This window comes from Schistocerca nitens, chromosome 1 (assembly GCF_023898315.1).
Source record: "Schistocerca nitens isolate TAMUIC-IGC-003100 chromosome 1, iqSchNite1.1, whole genome shotgun sequence".
NCBI lineage: Eukaryota > Metazoa > Arthropoda > Insecta > Orthoptera > Acrididae > Schistocerca > Schistocerca nitens.
Genome location: NC_064614.1, coordinates 344,786,617 through 344,792,616, shown reverse-complemented (window position 1 = coordinate 344,792,616; position 6,000 = coordinate 344,786,617). Strand labels below are relative to the sequence as shown.

General features: G+C 43.1%; 1 protein-coding gene across 1 annotated transcript in view; it reads left to right on the top strand.

Annotated features, from left to right (window-relative positions):
• The first annotated feature begins 2,761 nt into the window (after nt 1–2,761).
• Nucleotides 2,762–6,000, top strand: part of LOC126248676 (superoxide dismutase [Cu-Zn]-like) — a 345,741-nt gene continuing 342,502 nt past the window's right edge. The window contains exon 1 of the mRNA XM_049949912.1: nt 2,762–2,869. The gene's annotated coding sequence lies outside the window, so the exon portion shown is untranslated. The remainder of the gene's footprint in view (nt 2,870–6,000) is intronic.

Below are 6,000 nucleotides of genomic sequence, written 5' to 3'. Positions count from 1 at the left end.
CGGGGCTCGACCTTCGATGGATGGAAACGTGTCGGGTCTTCGGGTGAATCACATTTTTGCTACACTAGATCGATGGTCGTCTCTACAAAAAGTGAACGGCGTCTCGAAACGTGGAGCGCTCCATGGACGTGGGCTGGTGGGAACAGTGTTATTGTATGGGAGACATTCTCCTCTGCTTGAGTGGGACTTGTAGTAATCATAGATTCGCTGACAGTTGCCAACCACCAGCATCCCTTCATGCTTGATGTCTTACCGACAGCGATTTCATGTTGTCATAATTGTCCGTGTCTCGGAGTCATAACCGTGCCACAGCGGTTTGAGTAGTATTATAATGAACTCAAGTTGATGTCTCGGCGACCAAATTTTCCTAATGTAAATTCCATCGAACCCATCCAGCTCGCTGTCGGGCGCCATGACCGCGTACGCAAATCAGAGGCGCGTTATTAACGCGAATTACGTAGACACCTATTGCTACATACCTCCAAAAACCTACCAACAAACTGTAGGATCCTGATACGCAAGTTTAGTGATGTATTTCGTTCCAAAGATGGACAGACAAGCTACGACGCGTGTTTTTTTTTAAGTAAGTACCGTTTTGAAATTAAAAAAAGACATGCTAAGATATCTCAATAATTTTATTTTTACATGAAAGCGTGTACCTTAATCTACGCACTGACGCCATTACAGCCTGATTCTTCCTTGTTTACGTTGTGTACTGAGTGTTTAAGACGCCTCCGATAATCGTGAGTCCCGCCGACTGTGAAGTACGCGCTGTTATAAGAATTCTTAGTGTTCAAGGCCTAAAAGCGATCGATATTCATCGTGAGATCTGTGCAGTTTACGAGGAAAACATAATGAGTGATAGAATGGTAAGAAAGTGGGTGAGAGCATTTAAAGGTGGCCGCACAAATGTGCATGATGAACAACGGAGTGGGCATCCTTCGGTCGGAAAGTTTGGTGCAGGAAGTGGGCAATAAGGTGAGAGAAAACGGACGCTTTACGATTTCCTCCCTGCGGGATGAGTTTCATAATGTTTCTCGTAGTGTTTTGTATGGCACTGTGACCGAGCACTTGAATTACGGAAAATTGTGCGCACGTTGGGTACCGAAAATGTTAACGGATGTGCACAAAAACGTTTAGACAGTGCATGGACTTTCCTTGAGCGGTACCACAACGACGGTGATGATTTCTTAAGCCAAAATGTTACGGGCGATCAAACATGGGTGACCTACGTCACACCAGAATCAAAGCAACAGTCCATGGAAGTTGAGCAAGGGCATCGTTTTGCTGCAAGACAATGCACGTCCGAATGTGGCGAATCAGACCAAAGATCTCATCACATCTTTTCGATGGGAAACTCTAGATCATCCTCCGTACAGCCTCGATCTTGCGCCCAGTGACTACCATCTGTTCCTGCGCTTGAAGAAACACCTGGGCGGTCAGGGTCTTCAAGACGATGACGAAGTCAAAACAGTGGTGATGTAGTGGTGAACAAGTCAGGCGGCAGACTTCTATGAGGAGGGTATTCAAAAACTTGTACAACGTTATGACAAGTGCCTCAATATTGACGGAAATTATGTAGAAAAGTAGATTAAGGTACAGGCTTTCATGTAAAAACAAAAATATTGAGAAATCTTAGCACGTCTTTTTTTTAATTTCAAAACGGTACATACTTAAAAAACAAGTCTCGTATTAAGCAGGTGGCCATAATGCTTTGACTCAACGGTGTGTATTCGTTACTAAGCTTTAACAATTAGTTTTATGACCTTCGTTCTAATTGATTGCATATGAACGATTTGTCAAATTATTCCATCTACACATTCTATATGAATGCTGTCACCCAAAATTTTATGACGATGCGTTAAGCTGTCGTGACTGCCACACTAATCAAGACCTTTCCAAGATCTGAAGACAGCTCGTCTGAAGCTGGAACCATTAACAAACAAAATTAGTTGCCAATGTTGAGGATTTTTAATATTCAATATTTGAAAAAATTACGATAGATCGCCCGTCTCCAACGTTGACAATGTCAACCAACATGAATAATTATGCTAATAATCAGTTAAAGCTTAACAAAATAGTAGTCTGTGCAAAGACTGGCAAACTATGACCAATGTGAAGGAAGGAAGGGAGTTAAATTTCCCTTGATAGTACCACACACATACCACTTTTTTGTGAATGTCAGATTCCAACCAAGCAGTATGTGGCACGAACAGTAAAAGCTATACTAGTTATACAATCGTTCCCGAGGACGTTGGATTTTACTTTTGCGTCTTTCCAAGCAGAGGTCCATTCAACTATATGCTATACTTTAATTTCCTTTTCCGTTAAGAATAAAATGGTGCAGTCCGCTTTCAGAAATTTTCTAATGCAGACCTGGATAGCTATCTCACAAGATGTAATTTCTTTCATAGAAGGCGGTGTAGTGCAGACACTAAATCCTTTAGAAAGTGTAGAAGCACCCGTTCCACCTGGTTACCTCTGTCCACCGCACTTAGAATATCGTGAGGGGAGCGCGCTTTGAGTTTTACATTTAACACTGCAGCGAGGAAGGCTTACGACTTAAAGCCATTACGAAAACTGAGCTACTCGGAAGCTCGCTGTACGTCTTCTGTTCTCGTTAGCACGGAGAACGAGATTCCCTCCCCGGCAGCACTCAGAGCCGCGCCGCGGGTTCCGCATCGTAAACCGACTGCAGGCAGTTCGCGGACCCGCCGCGGGGCAGCGCTGGCAGGAGGTGACGTCAGCCGGCGTGCGGGCGGACGGTGCGCGCCGTGCCGCGTGCTCTCAGAGCTTCTCTGGCGGGCGTTCAGATTGTGCGTTCTCGGCGACTGCGACTTCGCTGTCAGCACAGCCCACCTCCCTCACGGTGAGTGCCGCGCAAAGCTCGCGTTAACGCATCCATGGTGGATCCTCTCCTCCGCACCGCTCCCACTGTTTTCTGTCCCTGACTACCAACTTCTTAGTTAGGCAGGTGCTTTCGTGCCTCCTATACATATTGCTTTCCTTCGTGAAGGTTACGGTTCAAATTTCAGTCTGCGTGGATATGAAGTGGTGGCTCACTTCCACAAGGATAGAAAAAGGAATTGGTTGTTGCGTCGCTGAAGGAATCATTCCAGCGTGATAGTATTGAATTATTCACAGATGATATGACATTCAATTCTGTTCGTCTCAGTTATTGATACCATGTCTTAACTTCCCCGCCCTGTCTTTCGGCAATTCACTTCTGCCTTCAAAAGGAATTTTGCTCACTACGTTTCTTCCCATAGGAAGTTCAAAAAATGGCTCTGAGCACTATGGGACTTAACTTCTAAGGTCATCAGTCCCCTAGAACTTAGAACTACTGAAACCTAACTAACCTAAGGACATCACACACATCCATGCCCAAGGCAGGATTCGAACCTGCGACCGTAGCAGCCGCGCGGTTCCAGACTGTAGCGCCTTTAACCGCTTGGCCACCACGGCCGGCTAGGAAGTTCAACATAGTGCTTATGGCAGTATTGTTAAATAGCGTCGACTGCAAATGAAATCGTGGATGGACAAACAGATTCTCATGCTTCGATTATTCATTGAGCTCTGATGCCATCGTCTGCGTAGTTTTACACTACGCACTGTATTCGCTGCTAAACAGTAGTTATTTCCTTTTGGATATTTCTTCTGGCCATACAAAGTATCAATAAAATCATAAAATCTCCTTGTCTCCTTTCCCGTTATATAGTAAACATCGTGCTTACATTGCTTAGCTTCCTTCAACAGGCTTCTGATCCGCGCCACCTGTTGTATTTGTTTTGCTTTTCTCTGTTCAAATAAACATTTATTTCTGGCTCACACTTGCCGAAACGCCTGCATTTTACAGGTAAATCTCTGCTATAACTAATCTAATTTATAGACGACGCTAAAATGAGTACATGCTACACGATAAATTACGTGTAACAGTGCACCTTGCTATAAATTCGGTACTCAAATTGTTAACCTAATTTCAAGTCACATTTTTAATAAGTGAGACACTGTTCTCAGTGTAGCGAGGGTTACAAGTGTAACAGTACCATCCTCTCTCCCTCGTCCGCAACCAAAGAAAAATGGGCTTTCCTCCTCCACTCTGCAAATGATTCACGAGAAGAACGACTGTGGGTCGCTAGGACATGTGTCGCAGTTATTCTCATTTTTCCACCACGTGACTCCGTGAAATGTATTTAGGTAGTACTGAAGTGCTTCGTCGGGCATCTCGAGAAGACTGCTGTCTAAACTTTTCAAGGAAAAAGTTTCAATGCTGCACAACATCTTTGTACGACTCAGCATTACTTGAATACCATTATATCACTGGCCATGTCTGGGGTTCGACAGGATGCGATTTATGATTTCAAACAGACCACATGAGAGTTTTGTGGGGAGTTATTTATTCAGGTGTCCTAGTTTGTCTTCATTTAGATAAGTGTTATAAAAAAAAAAAGTGCATCCATCGTCCCCGTAGGGCAGCTAAACCATACACACAGTGTTTATCATGAGTCCAAACCCGCCATAGAAATCGAGTGTTACAATGGTAACTGCACATGATTATTCCAGCACTTGAGCAATGTCCTCCTCTTTTATGTCGTTCAACAATCATTTGTGTCGGAGTGAATGATTGCCCCCTGTTTTGCTTGTCATATTAAATGTAGGCAAAAACAACTGTTTCCTCGCTGTTTGCTAATAGAGAACTTGATTTTATTCTGAATATTTTGGGATAAGAATTCACTGTACCTGAGAAATAATTATCTTTCTCTAGGCAACAATGTAATGGAAAAAGTTATGAGTAAAAATATTCATGGTAAATAAGAATTTTTGCTGCCAAGATCGTGTTTTGAATAATTTATATTTCGTCACTGACCGGTTTGGACAGAGTCTGTCATCTTCGGATCTTCTGAAAATAATATTACTGTGCACGAATTGCATAACGAGAGCACACTGCCGTTATGGTTTTGCACTTTATGCACAGTAACATTATTTACAGGAGATCCGAAGATGACTACTGTCGAAACTGGCCAGTGAGGACATAAAAATATTTCAGCAAGCGATCTTGGCAGCAAAATTCTCATTTATCGCAAATATCAGATCGCGCCCAGCAGCATATTCAGCAAATATATGCTAACCATCCCTACGAAATCGTTGATCAAGTTGCCATCAGGCCATCGAGATTAAGATCGTTCAGTAGTTTCACTATTGCTGCGAAGTTTCCCTGGAAAAGACACCGCAGAATTCCTTTCTTGTCCTTCCGGCGCTGACATCCTCGTGGACGGGTCGTTAAACCTAATTTTCCTTCCTTTATGACATCTAGAAGGGAAGCTTCTGAAAGTATTACATTTTTCTGTAACATCGTGTACTGTGAATAAACAAACATTTACCTGCCAGCAGTTTTAATCTATGTGATCAACATCAGACAACGTAACAACTGTTATTGCAGGTTATGTGCTATCGTTACTACTGTGGCGCCAGTAACAAAAAGCAAATTAAAAGAAGCCGTTACGAGACACCGCCATCAAAACGGTAAAATACGTTTATACTCTCCTGTGATCGTACGACAATGTTCATTTTAATACTCCCTTCCGTTCTATGCAACACAATCCAGTAGTTTCTATGTCGCCTTACGACGATCAGGTAGACTGAAACCGGTACGAATAAAGGTTTCTTTATTAGCAGCTCACGGCGTTGTATAAAGGTGACAGGACTGACAGTCAAAATTACGCCCACCGTCTCACACTGCTGGTAGCAACAGCCTCGTAGTTTATCAGAGTATTGTTGGGCTTCTAGCTGCGTCACGGGGTTAAAATGCCATGAACTTAGTACTTTGTGGCAACTGCCAAGTGGAACGCCTCTACCTTTGGGTTTTATGCAACCCGCAACGCCTTCAAAAACAGCATGCAAGATTTTCATATTCTCTCGCTCGTTACATGCCAATTACTATTCTTACAGAAAAAATGAACAGGACCTTTCTGTAGAAAATTAAGTGTAGTTAAATTTTGT